At 54.0% G+C, this 6163-nt stretch overlaps 1 protein-coding gene across 3 annotated transcripts in view; it reads left to right on the top strand.

Annotated features, from left to right (window-relative positions):
• Positions 1 to 244: 244 nt before the first annotated feature.
• The window catches only part of ZBTB17 (zinc finger and BTB domain containing 17), a 31267-nt gene continuing 25348 nt past the window's right edge, over positions 245 to 6163 (top strand). For all 3 annotated transcript variants that reach the window (XM_075550952.1, XM_075550949.1, XM_075550951.1), the window contains exons 1-2: positions 245 to 380; positions 2211 to 2300. The gene's annotated coding sequence lies outside the window, so the exon portion shown is untranslated. The remainder of the gene's footprint in view (positions 381 to 2210; positions 2301 to 6163) is intronic.

Raw genomic sequence — 6163 nt, 5'->3', positions numbered from 1 at the left:
GCGTGAGGATTTGGTGATACATGTAAATCGTTTAACACAGGGCCTGGTACGCAAAAAAAAAACAAACCAACAACAAAAGCTGAACACCTGGAAGCTGTTGTTAAATTTGACACACAAAATCAACGACGAGGTACTACGAAGAGGATTCCAAACGCACTGGAATGTAGAACTTTTGGACAGCTACGCGCATGCGCCTAGCCACGGTCGCGCTGCTGGCGTGGGCGCTGCGCATGCGCCGGAAGTCGTCCCCGGGAAGGCAGCGAGGTCGATTCCGCCCGACTCTAACATGGCGGCGCCCTTTGTCTGCTCTGAAGCGCCGTCCCCGGGCTTCTCGCGGCCGTGATGCACCTCCCTCTGCGGTGGGGTCCTGGCCATGGCAGGTGAGGGTCGGCTCTCGCCCCGAGCCGGGGGAGTCTGGGAAGTCGGGGCGGAGTGCCAGGGGGGAGGGGGCGTGGGGAGCGGCGGGAGGCCGGGGACGGTTGTGTGGGGGAGGGGAAGGAAGTGGACTGGGACGGCGCCCGGGCTGAGGGGACGGGACCTGAGGGCGCGGGGCGGCGGGGCGCGTGGGCGCCGCCGGGAGGGCGGGCACCGAGTGGGCGGGCCGACCGGCTGCCTCGGCCGGGGGCGCGAATCGCCTCCCTGGCTGGGTGACTCCCCAGCTGGTAGCATCTCCGCCCCCGCCCGGCTGTCACCGCCCCTTGACCCCCGCGCCTCGCGGCGGTGGGCGTTCTGCAGCCACGAGGTGGCGAGGAGCCGCGCCCGCTCACTTCAGCCTGCTCTGGCCAGAGGCACCTTCCTGGGGGCGCCTAGGGGTGCTAGTAGTTTGAGAGGCAGACGCTACCCCTGTATAAAGTAGCTTCATTCATTCATTCGTGCCCTGGACCTGTTAGGTTCTCGGAGACAGCAAGTGGCCCAGACAGGCATCCCGGAGGAGAGGCTGGGAGCGTGAACTGTGGCGTCAGGGTGCTGGACTTGAACCCCACTCGGGGCTGCTTCTTTACACACGTTAGGCGCTCTCTCAGCCTCAGTTTCTGCAACCTTAAAGCAGAGACGATAGTAAAATCGACCTTGCAAGGAGTTTTACATAATCCAGGTGAGGTAGTGGGTTTCGTTCTGGCTGCTAACCTCAAGGTCAGCAGTTCAAAATCCCCAGCCACTCCTTGGGGGCAAGCTGAGGCTTATTACTCCTGTCGAGATTTACAGTCCCGGAAATTTAACAGGCTTTTCCAGCGTGCCTGATAGCGGCGTTGTGAGCAATCGATACACAGGCACTGGGTTTAAGTGTTAAACAGATTAAATGCCATAGTAGGAATAAAGTGCTAAAAACCGCTTCCCTAGGAATAAAGTGCTAAAAACCGCTTCCCGCTAGAAGTGTGTGTTGCTGTCATTGTTGACGTGTATCAAAATGAATAGGCAGTTCTGATAGGATACTGCTCTGATGGAAAAAAAGCACCCCCTCTGTGGGAGCATGGAGGAGGGGCACTTCACCCAGTCCAAGTGAATCTAGGGTGACATCTGCCCCCAAGACACAGACCTGTTTCGTGGGGTGAAGTCAGGCAAAGGGAAGAGTTGAAGATGTAGCTTGTGAGAAAAGTCGGAGGGCCAGTTTAACTGGAATACGTTCTTAACCCAGTGAGAAGGTGACTGTGGTTTGGTTATAAACCTAGGACTAGAGGTTAAGTTCCTGGGAAGTCATTGAAGGATAAGATTTGTGAATTAGAAACCTTTCTAGCTATGTGAAGACTAGCCTGAGGGGCCTCTGAAGAGGTTACTAGAATTGTCCAGGTGAGCCTGGGGGTGCATAGACCATTCCAATGGAGCTGTCCAGTGAAGATCTAGCAATTGACACCCACCCACCGAAGGTTGAGATGCCCTAGGTGGGGACTCCCTGCCCTAGGATGATAGTGCAAACTGTGAAGTCAAGTGGGCCTGGGGCATTGGTGCTGCAGGAATCCCTGATCACAGCCTTGGTGTTTTGGCTGATCACATTGTATTGTGCTTTTCCTGGAACAGGAGTGCTGACCAGAGGGAGTGGGACTGGGCGTGCTCATGTATGTGTCTCAGGGGTCCACACAGTGCGTGGCACATGGCCAGCCAATCCTGAGAGCATTTCTTGAGCACTGAGTTTGTGCCATGGTCTGCAGTGACCACTGCTTGGTGACGAAAAGGCGGCTCTTGGGGTTTTCATCAGATTTCCCTCTTTGCTTCAGGCAATGAGCTGGAGGAGGGGAGCCAAGCTGGAGTGGACGCTACGGACAGACTGTCAGAGAAGAGTAGCCCAGGCTGTTGGGCAATCTGAGGTACGTCCGTGATGCCCAAGAAGCAAACAGGGCCGCTTACTTCTCTGCTTCCTCTCTAGGCTCCACTTGAGTCCAACCACTTTCACGACAAGCTTTCTGTGTGAATACATTCCTGGGGTGGAGCAAGAAAAAGGGGGCATAATGGAAATAGGTTGTCAGTTGTTGAAGGGCTGCCAATGAGGCAGAGGGTCGGAGGGTCAGATCTACCTGGTGATGTGTTGGAAGACAGACCCAGCCCGAAGCCCCCGTGGAGACCATGTCTGTACATTGGCATCACCAACAGCTGGGCAGCAGTCAGTAGCAGTGTGAGAGTCTGAGAAGTTGTTGGTAGAAAGAGTATTGTTTCACTAACAGACCAGAGTCAGCTAATCACTGACAGGGCTCACACCTTGTTTTAAACAGGTATGCTCTGAAATGCTCCCACAATGAATGTCCAAACAGAGTGTGTGAAACAAAATCGACATTTATTCCTCACCCCTTAAGCAGCCGGGATGTGGGCAGTCCCCCGCTGGGAAGACAGCTAGCTCTGCTCTCTGAGGTCAACCTGGAACGGGGTTCTTTGCTCAAACCTGGGTTTCCGCCTCATAGTCTGAGCTGGCTGCCCCAGCTCCTGCTCATACTGCATCAGGCAGCCAGGAGCTTACGCCCATGCCTTTCACAATGGTCTTGATTGAAGCCACAAATTTTTGTTGCAATTCAGCGCCAGTGACTGCATCTAGTGCCTCTATCTAGTACCTAGAGTGGCTGGGACTGCCCCAAGGGTAGGGAAAAGGCAGCTGAGCAAAGCCACTCCAACCCCAGCGTGGCATTCTCCAGAAGGAGTGTGGAGGGAAATTTGTACTGTTTGTGACTCTGGCTTGCTTAGTCACTGTGGGGCTCAGCCCCAGCCTGAGGAGAGGTCCACTGAATTGAATGGTGAACGAAGACTGGTCCTACTCGCTAGGCTTCTGCCTCCCCAAGGCAGGCTCCTGTGACATTCAGGTGGGGTTTCTGTTGCTGGGGATGAGGGGTGGTGGTGGTGGTGGTCTTGGCTTGTTGTCTCGGCCAGCATTTCCAGGGCCATGAGCATCAGAAGCTGTGCTAGATGCGAAGGATTGAGAGATGAGGAAGATGGCATCTGGGAAGCAAGGCAGCGCCTTGTGGAGTACAGTCACAGTGCCCAGTGAGAGACACAGGGGGAAGAATCTCCTCCCTCCGGCACAGGAGGAGGTGCCTGGCGGGAGGCTTGACCAAGATGGCAAAGCCTGCGGGAAGGGCACAATCAGATTGTCTGCCTGAGGGCAGTGCCCAGGCCTTTGGAGTTTGTGTGAATCCTGGTTCCTTTGTTACTGACTGTGCCCTGGGGCCCACGTTGTCTCTGGGCCTGGCGTTCCTCACCTGTAGGTAGGGTTGATGGCTTCTGTCTCAGAACGAATCTGAGAATGCAGTGAAATGAATTAGGCCATTCACGTGTCTGTGTGTAGAAGGAGGCCTGGTGACACAGTGGCTAAGCACTGGGCTCTCGTGATCTGGCCAGCTGATCAGCCTAGATTGGCCCACGAGGAACTAGCAGGTGGGACCGGAGAGAGCGCTGATGTGGTGCGGCGTGGCCTCCTGTTCCTTGAGGAGCGAGGAGGCTCTGAGTCCTGTTTGGTGTGTGGCTGTAATAGGCGGAGTAGACATGGTGGAAAGACTGTGAGAGTTTAGGTGAGCACATGGTTTCGCTGTCTTGTTCCAGGGGTGCAGGGTTTCTAACCTCGGTCTCCTGGTACTGTTGGCGCCTGGGGCTGAATGATTGTGTTGTAGGGACTGTCCTGTGCATGGGAGGACGTTTAGCAGCATCCCTGGTGTCCACCCACTAGATGCCAGTAGTGCCAGCCTCCCAGCCCACCCTACTCCCACAAGCTGTGATGGTCAAAATTGTCTAGACAGGGCCAGGTATCCTGGGAAGCAGGAGAAGGGGGAGAAATCACCCCTGATTAAGAATCCCTGCAGCATAGGGGAGTGCGTTAGAAGACTGAACTGCAAGGCCGACACACCATGCTCATTGCTGGTTTTGCACTTCACTCGCCCCGTGCCTTTGGGCAAGAACGCGCTTCCTCGGTTCTACATTGGAGATGCCAATTGCCCCACACACAGCTTCACGGGGTGGGTTATTCATGAGGCAGTGCACACAGGTGCTCGTCAGAATCCCTGACTCCGTAACTGGTAACTAGTGGCATTATGAGTTAGTTAGAATGGGGCCCTTACGTGGGCCAAGGAGGAAACTGTGCAGAGTTGGCAAAGGCTCTAAAGCTGCACTGTGGAAAGTAAGTCAGCCGCCCACGCCTGACCCAGTTCCCCTCCACCTGACTCTTGAATCTACGCTTTCGTCCCGGGATCGTGCATATTTAACACTACCTTCCCTACCGCGGAATCGCTCCTGACTCAGCAGCCCCCTGGAGCAGGTAGAACTGAGGCTGTCCATCTTCGGGGAAGCCGAAAGCGTCGTCTTTCTCATGGAGTACCTGGTGGGCTTAAACTGCTGATGTCACGGTTAGCAGCCCATTGGGTAGCCTGCTCCACCAGGACTCCTCGTATCTGTAGGGAAGATCATGTTTATCCGACCGTCTTGAAGAGCATGAAATGGCTTGATGTTGTCGCACATGCAAAACTGTTTAGAGGCCTTTTTGGTGGTCTCCTGGGCCCACCCATTTAGAACACAGGAAGGGTGGACCTCCTCCGTGCCTGGAGCTCCAGGATGCTAAGGTTCTGTCAGGAAAAGGACCAGGTGGCCCACCTGCCACAGGACTGGAATCCCCAAGGGGTGGTGGTTGCATGGGCGGCACGGAGGTGCATAGCTGTGCCGTCTAGCTAATGACACATTTCGGGCCGTGGCCTGCGCAGTAGGGAGGGACCTTCATCTCAGAGAAAACAACTCCAAAACATTTTATTCACAAAGCATGTTATTCTGGCGATCGTAATCTCTTTTCCTAGGGACAGTTTCTAAATGAGAAGAGGTCAACGATTAAGTGATTGCAGCCTGTGCTACCGATGTATTGTTAGCTGAGTGCATCGGGGCACCCATGTTGGATGACAGTTCCCGGTCATAATAGGCAGCGCTCAGTAATGTCACCCACACAATCAGAGGAAGCTGGGTCTTCGGCTCATGAGTTCCCTCCTGCTTGATGTGAGTTGAGAGATTTTAATTATGCCTTTAGCATAAAAAAGAAGGAAGCCCAGGGCATGGATTGAACTCACTGCCATTGAGTCCAGGCCGACTCAGAGCCACCCTATAGGACAGTGTGGAATTGCCCCTGTGGGTTTCTGAGACTTGAACTCTCCACGGTGTAGAAAGCCCAAATTTCTCCCCAAAGGCACCTCAGTCCCGAGGAATTCCTGGGTTTCAGAGGCATTCTCTCAGGAATTAACAAAGCCCTCATTTGCGGGTGGGGTGGGGAATAGAGTTCGATGCTTTGTCCCCAGCCACTCTGCCTGGAAGGCTTCATCAAAGCCTTTCCCATCCCTGCCCCAAATAGCCGGCTGCCTCATGCTTCCCAGGCCCTGCCCAGTCGAGGGCCGGGTGCATGTCTCTCCCATATTCCAGTTGGTGAAGACTTCCTGTCAGAGGCTTACTTTCCTGGGTTATTGTAACTCAGTCAATGTCCCACATTAGCTGCCTGTAAACATTGTTAAAGGAAGCTAGAACCCTGTCTAATTCCTTAAATTGCTTTTGTAAACATTGGATATGTACAGCGGTGTGTGTGTGTGTGTACACTACAAAATGGTGTAGTGTGTAATTTTGCATGTCCCTGAACTTAATGATAGTGTTTTCCTCAACAACTTAAAAAGTTTGTTCCATGTATGTTCTGGAGATTAGGTCAGGGTGTTGTATTTCATTTTCT

This window comes from Tenrec ecaudatus, chromosome 1 (assembly GCF_050624435.1).
Source record: "Tenrec ecaudatus isolate mTenEca1 chromosome 1, mTenEca1.hap1, whole genome shotgun sequence".
NCBI lineage: Eukaryota > Metazoa > Chordata > Mammalia > Afrosoricida > Tenrecidae > Tenrec > Tenrec ecaudatus.
This window is presented reverse-complemented; position numbering and strand designations above follow the sequence as displayed.